Below are 10,093 nucleotides of genomic sequence, written 5' to 3'. Positions count from 1 at the left end.
ATCATCCCTATCTAGAGATTGCCAACCCATGGATTTACTGGCACCAGGAAATACAAAAGACTATAGTAGGATATTCCATTTACTCCCAGAGTCCTAAATCAGAACTTGGCATAGCACATTTTTACCATGGCATCCTCACTCTTGAAATGGTCATCTTTGACCATCTATAATGAATTAGCTTGTGTATATATAACTAACCTGCCTATGCTCATTTAGCTATTGTACGTTTGTTGGCTTCCCTCCTCTCCCCATAGCTGAAGTTATAGCAGCCACTAGAGAATTCTCTTGGTCTGCCTACCAATGTAGAGAGAGGTTGGAGAGGGAGGCTAATGCCCCTCATAGGAATGAGGTTCAGTCCATCCTTTTACCACCCAGGCAGGGTGCCACCCATAGATTACCTTGCTTCCCTTCATGGATAAGGAAACCATGATAAAACCCACTTACTTCTGATCCCTTGACCTACCAATCCTCACAATAAATCCCATGACCCACAGGTTTCTGACCTTTAGGATTAAAGTGCCAGGCCCTTGAATGCTTCAAGACCTAGTTGTGGTGAATTTGAGACCTTCTGCAAAATGTATAGCTCAATTCTTCTCCAGAGAAGGTGAATGCTCTGTGTAAAATATATTGCCTTGGGAGTAGTTAAAAGCACTGTAGGTGCTCATTTGGGTATGGACCAGTGATCTAATGACTAGGACACCAAGTTTCCATCATTATATGTAGGGACACATTGCAAGCTACTTAGCTTGAATATAATCAGTTCTCCTTTCTCCACATACTGACATTCCACAAAGTAACCATTGAATAAGAATCAAGGAAATGTGTACTTTACTTCTATCTCCGTCTTAAGCATTGTTTTTGAGTAGATTAACTACGTATCCAGTCGCTAGTCCCACTCAGACCCTATGGCAGAGCTGGCTCCCAAGTACCAGTTCTATGAGATTGTTCATAACATCATCAAGACAGAAAAACTGGCTCAACATAGCCCAGAAGATGGAACTTTAACCCAATTATGGAACCTCTTTTTCAAAGAGTCACATCTATTCATTGACTAAGTTAGAGATTGACTCTATACAATTTCTTTGGGGAAAAGGATTTTTCTGAAAGGATTCTTTTGGCTTTCCATGACTCTGTAGTATTGGTAATTACGTCAACAGTTTGATAAATCTGTGATCCTATCAATATAGAAATGTCTTCCAATAGTGCAGATCCAAACCTATCCATCCCTTCTTATCCCGTGATTTTTGTCCAAACCTTCCTATAAATCTTAGATAGGGGGCTCACCCAATGTGCTGGGGCACTACTGACATTGTGGGACTCAGTGGCCAGCTATCCATCAAATATTTCTTGCTCTTACTACATGAGCAGCCTGCTTCATATTGTGGTCATATGTTTATCTCTTGATATTTTACTGCTCTCCTTAATAATTTTGCAGTGGCAAAATGTTGTAGCTCCTTCATATTTACCAAGTGAATCTGTTCAGGCCTCTTATTACTAAGTGGAGACAATATTTAGAAAGCAACCTTTGGGTGTATATCATTGTATTAGACTTAGGTGACAAAATAAAGCTAGACCTCATCCCTTATCCTTAGGGTACTTTGATTCTAATAAACAATAAACTTATTGGGCACAGGGACTGTTTCTTAGTGATCTTTGTTTGTTACCCAGAAACTACCACAGTACACTAAATGTAGTAATTTTTTTTAATTAAGGGAAATTAGGGGCAGCTAGGGACCATAGTAGATAGAATGCCAGGCCTGGAGCTGGAGGACCTGGGATCCAACCTGACCTCAGATATGTCTAACTGTGTGACCTTGGACAAGCCACTTAACCTCAGTGACCTAACCTATATAATTCTTCTGCCTTATTGATTCTAAGACAGAAAGTAAGGGTTTTGTTAATAAAAAAAAGGAAAAGAGAAAGGAAGGAAGGAAGGAAGGAAGGAAGGAAGAAAAAGAAACAAAGTTAAAGGAAATTAATCCTATAGGAATGACAAGACAGAGTCAGTGAGTCCAAAATTAAAGAGCTAAGGGGCAACTAACTGATGCAGTGGATAGAGTACTAAGCCTGGAGTCAGGAAGACATCTTCCTGAGATCAATTTTAGCCTCAGATATTTATTAACTATGTGACCCTGGGCAAGTCACTTAACCCTATTTGACTCAGTTTCCTCATCTGTAAAATAAACTAGAGAAGGAAATGGCAAATAGTCCAGTGTCTTTGTCAAGAAAACCTCACATAGAGCCATGAAGATTTGACTGGATTTGGATTTGACTAAATCAAAGCCATAATTAGACTAGATAAGATTTAGAGCTGGGAGGGACCTCAAAGTCATCTAGCCCCTTGATTTTATGGATGAGGTCACTGACTCTTAGAAAAATTATATGATTTGCCCAAGAGTAGTAAGTGGAATTCTAAACTAGATCTTTTGACTTCCTTCTGGACCTTCTTTCATTGCATGAAGCTGTCTCTACTTTAGCCTTTGTTTTCTGACTGCCTTAGATTTGAATATACAATATATAAGGGCAGCTAGGTGGCTCAGTAGATTGATAGTCAGGTCCAGAGATGGGAGGTCCTGGGTTCAAATCTGCCCTCAAATACTTCCTAGCTATGTGACCCTGGGCAAGTCACTTGACCCTCATCGCCTAGCCCTTACCACTCTTCTGCCTTGGAATCAGTACCCAGTATTGATTCTTTTTTTTTTTTTTTAACCTTTACCTTCCGTCTTGGAGTTAATACTGTGTGGTAAGGGGTAGGCAATGGGGATCTAGTGACTTGCTCAGGGTCACACAGCTGGGAAGTGTCTGAGGTCAGATTTGAACCTAGGACCTCCCATCTCTGGGCCTGGTTCTCAATACACTGGGCTACCCTGTTGCTGCTCCCCTCCCCCCTAGTACTGATTCTAAGACAGAAGGTAAGGGTTAAAAAAAAAAAAGATTTGAATGTATGTATCTTTCTGGACCAGATCTAAAATGACTACCTCAAGGATTTATGATTATATTAGAGTGAGTATATCCCCTCTTTGAGGATGCAGATCATAACCTCTCCTCCATATTTAGTAGAAATCTGGCAAATCTAACTTTGTTTTGTGTCCTAAACCCCTTGGGTAGGCAGGTGAAGTCTATGGGCTCCTTTGCAGAATATTGTTTTTAAATGAATAAAATAAGCTCTGCAGGATTACAAAGAAAACCAATCAGATTTGAGGACAGTTACTGAAAAAATCTATTTTTTTAGTTTATAGAGCCCAGGTTAAGAATCTCTAGCCTCCAAGGGCTCTCACAGCCTCCAAAGAGCTACTAAAGCATCTCCATGATGGCATAGTAAAGCTAGTCAGCCAGATGATCACTGACCTATGGGAGGTCTGACCTTGAATTGTCACTTCTCTAAAGGCGCCTTCATCTCCGGAGCCTGGCAGGTTAGAGTCCATCCTGGAAGACTATCCTAGAATTCTCAGCTATGGACTGTGTGAAGAGAGAGACTCCAGTATCCCAAATTTGAGAGCCCACCTTACAGCACTAGATGAGTGATGGAGTGTATAATTGTTGTCTGATTTTATCCCATTTTTACAGCCCTGGCCAGGGCAGGTAGGTGGCAAAGTGAATAGAACACTTGACTTGAAGTCAGGAAGATGAATTCAAATCCAGCTTCAGGCACTTATTATTGATGTGATCCCCGACAGGTCATTTAGCCTCTGCCTGCCTCAGTTTCCCCATCTATAAAATGGAGATAATAATAATAATACCTACTCAGGGTTATAGTGAAGATCAAATGAGATAATAATTATAAAATGTTTATCACAGTACCTGGCAAATAGTAAGTGCTATATAAATCCTAGCTATTCTTATTACTTCTGTTATTTTCTACAATAAAACCAAGCGTTTATATATTTACATATCAAGATTTGCAAAGTGTTTTACAAAGACTATTTATTTTGATCCTCACTACAACTCTGAGATGTAGGTACTATTATTATCCCCATTTTATAGAAAAAGAAACTGAGGGGGCAGAGGCTAAGTTAAGCCTTAAGAACTTGCTGGCACTGCTGCCCCGGAGATCTCCTCCATCATCTCTCCTTATCCCCCACCACCCCGGCCCCTCTCCTCTCCCCCATATAGTTCCCATGTTGTCTGGGACTTTTGGACTCTTTTTTTCAGGGTGAGGAGAGGACAGGCCCCGCGGTGGGAGGCTTGCTGCCAAGGAAGAGACACCACAGGGAGCTCAAGATGATAGAGGCATTGGTAACAACTGAAGCTCAGAAACTGCTGCACCAGCTGAATGTTCTGTTGGAACACAGTCCAGATGTCAGCCAAAGGTCTGTGGCTTGAGACTAATTGAATCCGCTCATGATAATGCCCTTCGGATGACTGCAAGACGGAGGGACTTTGAAGTGAAAGACCTTCTTAGCCTAACTCAGTTCTTTGGTTTTGACACAGAGACCTTTTTTCTAGCTGTGAATTTACTGGACAGATTTCTGTCCAAATGGATGTGTGGGATTAAGTTGCTTCTATCTGGCTGTGAAGTCGCCAGAGGAGGACAGAAATGACCCATTAGCCACTGATCTGATCCCAATAAGCCAAGATAAATTCACAGTTTCTGAACTGATGAGAATGGAAAAGATTGTGTATTGGAGAAGGTGTGTTGGAAAGTCAAAGCTAACTATTGCCTTTCTGTTTCTGCAACTCTATTATTCACTCATTCATGAAAACTTACCTTTTTTTCAGTGTCAGATCAATTAATTAATTAATTAGTTTTATTGATTAATTAAGAAAAATTTTCCATGGTTATATGATTCATGTTCTTTCCCTCCTCTCCTCCCACCTTCTCCCCCCCCCCCCATAACCAATGGGAATTCCAATGGGTTTTACATATGTTATTGATCAAGACCTATTTCCATATTATTAACATTTGCACTAGGGTCTACATCCCCAATCATATCCCCATCAACCCATGTGATCAGGCAGTTGTTTTTCTTCTGTGTTTCTGCTCCCACAGTTCTTTCTCTGGATGTGGATAGCGTTCTTTCTCATAAGTCCCTCAGAAATGGAAAACTTACCATTTGAAAGGAAAAAGAAACTGAGGTTTGAGAGATTGGAAGCTCAGCTTAAGGCATGCCTCTGTAAGATTATGTTTTCTAAAGCAAAGCCTTCTGTGTTGGCATTGTCTATAATTGCACCCAAAGTTCAAGCACAGAAATGTATAGACGTAACAGAAGGAATAGAATGTCTTCAGAAACATTCCAAGATAAACTGCAGAGATCTGACCTTCTGGCAGGAACTTGTAGCAAAGTGCCTAACTGAATACTCATCAAGGAAGTGTTCAAAACCAAATGTTCCCAAGTTGAAGTGGATCATATCTGGGCATTCTGCATGTCAGTTGAGGCATAGTAATTCCAAAATCATTCATCTTCCAACAATCCCTGAAACTGGGTCTTAATAGGATTCTTATGGTGAAGAAATTCTGCTGTTTTGAAGGTTTATTTCACATGAAAACTGTGGACACCAATATTAGAATGGATTTAAGCTGGGAAGCCTGAAACACAGCAACCAGGTTAGCATTGATGTTTTCAGACTTAAGAGGAAAATAGGATAAAATTGGACATTGATCATGTGTGCCGCAGTTGAAAATATGTTCAGGACTAAATTATGATCCCCTATGGACACTAAATGGTAACTCTAGTCCAACTATCAATAATATGGAATTAGGTCTTGATCATGATACATGTAAAACCCAGTGGAATTGTACGTCAGCTAAGGAGGGTTAGGGGAGTTTGGGGGAGAGGGAAATATGTAACTAGGGGAAAATATTCAAAATCAAAACTAAAATAAATAAATAAATAAACAAACAAACAAACGAATGAATGAATGAATAGACAGACAAATAAATAAATAAGTGGATAAATAAATGAATGAAAATAAAAAATTAATTATGATCTCCTTTGAAGCATGTTTGTAAAAACTAAAACTGAAATGTGAAACCCTAATGTAGAATAAGGATGAGAGGCTATACTGTGAATTGACAGTTAATATCGATCCAATCTTGTAGTATCTGGATCCGTATGCCGATTATAGGTAGTATTGATGGCAAGGTGTGATTGACTTTAATTGACATGTTATTTGAAACGTGACACAAGTTCACATCAAAACAGATTAACTTTACAAAAATGGTATGATGCACTTTAGTATAGTCAGGGTTACTAGTCTTTGAGGCCGCATAAACAACCTTGTTTAAGGCCTTACATAACTAGATAATCCAATAATTCTAAAGATTTATTTGGGGCATATTTTTCTTTTAAATTTGATTATAAAAGTCTGTTAAAGTTGTAAACAGACCTGTTAGGTTGTAAGTGATTGTCAGTGTTATTCCAGGTATATAAAATTTTATACAGAACAATTTTTATCTCTATTGACCCCCTTAGAAAAAAATTATTTCTCTTGTACTAGCAATTTTCCTAGTCTGATGATCTGAAACCTTTCTAAAGCAATATATGCTAATATTAACACTAGAGCTGTTAAATAAACATTATTATTAGTATGAAACTGGACTGTTAGTATAGAGCTTCGTATTTAAAAGCAACACATATAGGGTATGCTATTGTCATAATGCTCCCATAACAATTTCACTTAAAGTGAGTTGTCTATACAGATTCAGGTGGGGGCAGCTGGGTAGCTCAGTGGATTGAGAGCCAGGTCTAGAGACAGGAGGTCCTAGGTTCAAATCTGGCCTTAGACACTTCCCAGCTGTGTGACCCTGGGCAAGTCACTTGACCCCCATTGCCTACCCTTACCACTCTTCTGCCTTGGAGCCAATACACAGAAGTTAAGGGTCATAAATAAATAAACAAATAAACGAATAAACAAACAAATAAATGAATGAATATACAGATTCAGGTAAGCAGCAATTTGACTAATTATGTGAGAGTTGGAGCTCTTAAGACTAGTTGTAGGTTAATGAATCTAAATTGACGTTATAGTGTTGGTAGAGTATATAATCAGTGCAATATATAGCTTAACTTCCACAATAGCTATAACTAGTTAAAATTTCCCTTTGAAATTACGGTGTGGGAAAAACTTCCCTTTAAAGACAAACCAAAGAACCATAGTATGTCTCCTATGTCTTATGCTTCATTTTTGTGGATGCACTCTTCAGTTACTCCTAAATACCCAATTCATTGAAGAATTTCCTTTCTAATTCATCAATGCAAACTTAAGTTGGCTGAAGTAACCTAACAAAGTACCATTATGCTCTAGTACTAAGAAAGTGACCTTTCAATAAAACTATTGAAATGCAAAAAAAAAAAAAAAAAAAAAAAGAGTCTGGAACTGGATTTGAACTCACTTCTTCCTAACTCAAAGCTCAGGGCTCTAACTAACCACTATTCCACATACGTGGGTTGTTTTTAGGGGTTCTTTCCTAAATGCTTTGGGGACCCAAAGGGGAGTCCCATTCACTTGAGACACTTTTCACTGTGCCAAGGCATTGCAAGAGGATCTTAATGGAGGAAACTGGCCTGTAGTAGACAATAATTAAACAAGGAAATGGCATGACTGTTGCAATGGCTATTAAAGCACATAAGCCCACATAAGCCCTGAAAATTGCAGTCTAGATTTTACTGCAAAGGTTTAACTATATTAACAACCTTAGCACAAGGCGTGCAGTACATTTTATTAGGCTGTGCACCCAGGGAGTTCTATTATATTTTTAAAAAGACTAACACTGATTTAAAATGATCACAAAACAATCATGATGTTCTGATTCATCTACCTATTTTTTTTAAGCTCTTACCTTCCATCTTGGAGTCAATACTGTGTATTGGCTCCAAGGCAGAAGAGCAGTAAGGGTAGGCAATGGGGGTTAAGTGACTTGCCCAGGGTCACATAGCTAGGAAATGTCTGAGGCCAGATTTGAACCCAGGACCTCCTGTCTCTGGGCCTCGCTCTCAATCCCCTGAGCCACCCAGCTGCCCTCTAATTCTATCCTTTAAAAATCTAACAGCTAAACTTTACTTGAAGAGATATGAAAAGATAGCCCCAACCCATCCCTTTCTTGGAGGTGGGAAATCCATAATTGTGTTATACATTGTATATGTTTGCAGACTTTTTCAATGTATCATTCAGTTGTGCTGATTTTTTTCTCCTCCAAAAAAATACAATTAAGTTATATGAGATAGTTCTTTGCGAGGGATGGAGGAAGGATACTAGGAATAACTGATGATATAATAAAAAGGAGACTATAAAAGGGACAGCTAAGTGGCTCAGTGTATAGAGAACCAGGGCTGGAGATGAGAGGTCCTGGGTTCAAATCTAGCCTTAGATACTTCCTAGCTGTGTGACCCTGGGCAAGTCACTCAAGCTCAGTTGCCCAGCTCTTATCACTCTTCTGCCTTGGAACTAAACTTAGTATTGATTCTGAGACAGAAAGCAAGGTGTTTTTGATTTTTCTTAAGACAATAATAAATGCATTAAAAAATAAAAGAAAAAATATACGCTGGGTGGTGAGTTCTCTGTGTAGCACATTCATATCTTTACACAAATGCATTTTCTCCCTCATTGGAATTGTTTCCCTTTTTGTCATCTGAAATTTATGAGCATCTCTTATACTTCCTTTGTTGACATCCCTTGTAGGGATTCTACCCATATTTCCTCGGAATGGCTTTCCTAATACCTAGGTTTCACTTCAGTCACAGCCTGGGTTTCTTCTCTTTCTAATAGCCATTAGGAAGGAGAGGCCCTTCTACCTGTTCTCCTGATCCCAGACTCTACCATTTCCATCCCAGAAACTGGCAGAAACAGGGCTCCACTAACCTCAGGCTCAGGCTGCCCTTAAGCAGACCAGGCAGAGGCCATGTGTCAGAGGAGCCCTGGACTGCACAGTCATTAAGTCAACAAGTCCTTCGTTCTCCTGAACCAAAGCCCTGTGGACGTGGGGATGGGAGGCAAAAACGAAGGAAGCAGCAACAAAATCTGCAACTGCCAGAGGCTGACAGAAACTGGAAAAGCCAAACTCGTCCTCACCTTCAGTGGGCTCCAAACCATAGGCCGCCCATCATAGTGAGAGGTCACCTAGGACTCCAGAGTGTTCACAACTATGAATCTCTACAATTGGACAATTTGTGGGGGAAATCACCTGTTTCCATCATCAAAATCAGGTTTAAAACTAAGTGCTGGGTCCAAAATTTTAACTTTTTTTGGTGCCATTTTAGACAATGATAGAATATAGTTTATGTGATCATGCAAATTCCTTTCTACTTTAGTATTCAGGAAATAGAATTTTCATTTAATATGCCAAAATAGAAAAAGGCATCTGGGGAGTATGGATAGAACCAAACTTGGAACCAGGAAGACTTAGGTTCAAGGCCCAACTCTGACCCAACTGGTTATGTGCCTCTGGGAACACTACTTAACCCCTTTGTGCCCTGAACAAATTTTCAAGACTCTAAGTTGTAGAAAAGGTGCTGACTCACACCAGTGGGAGTTTAATTAGCCTGGAGTTTCCTATGCAAAGAAAATTATAGATCTACTATTTCGTGAGGTTCTGAGCTGAGTGCCAGTAGTATACCCAGCAGAAGATTTCAACAATGACACACTTCTCAGAAGACAAGGTCATCTCCACCAGGATTATTCTGTAGAGGAAGGAATAAAGAGTCATTCTTTGTCCAAGAGCTCTACGTAGATGATTCAAATTGAAAGTGATATGAATACAAAATATCTGTTCAGCAGTCCCACAAAGTTGTCTTTATATTTTGGGGGGGAGTATTCTGACAGTTATAGGCAAACTGATATATTTTATATGTTCTGTGTTTGTTAATGTGTATCATGTATTTTCTGTGGTGGTTGAAATAAATTACTGTTCTATATCTGAAATTGACTTCTTGTTCTAGAAGAGACCCTGCTGCCCATATTTGGGGAGACTTTAAATTTTTTTTTAATTTTTATTTATTTTTATTTTATTGATTAATTATAAAAAAATTTTCATGGTTACATGATTCATATTCTTTCCTTTCCCTCCTCCCACCCCCTCCCATAGCCAATGAGCAATTCCACTGGATTTTACATGTGTAAATAGATCAAGACCTATTTCCATATTATTGATAATTGC

The 10,093-nt window shown here is 39.1% G+C and overlaps 1 pseudogene; it reads left to right on the top strand.

The window, feature by feature from the left end:
* The first annotated feature begins 4,221 nt into the window (after nt 1-4,221).
* LOC123237181 lies at nt 4,222-5,431 on the top strand (annotated as a pseudogene).
* Nucleotides 5,432-10,093: the final 4,662 nt, after the last annotated feature.

The sequence above is a fragment of the Gracilinanus agilis genome, chromosome 2, assembly GCF_016433145.1.
Source record: "Gracilinanus agilis isolate LMUSP501 chromosome 2, AgileGrace, whole genome shotgun sequence".
Taxonomy (NCBI): Eukaryota; Metazoa; Chordata; class Mammalia; order Didelphimorphia; family Didelphidae; genus Gracilinanus; species Gracilinanus agilis.
Note: the sequence above shows the minus strand (reverse complement) of the source record. Positions and strands in the feature narration are given on the sequence as shown.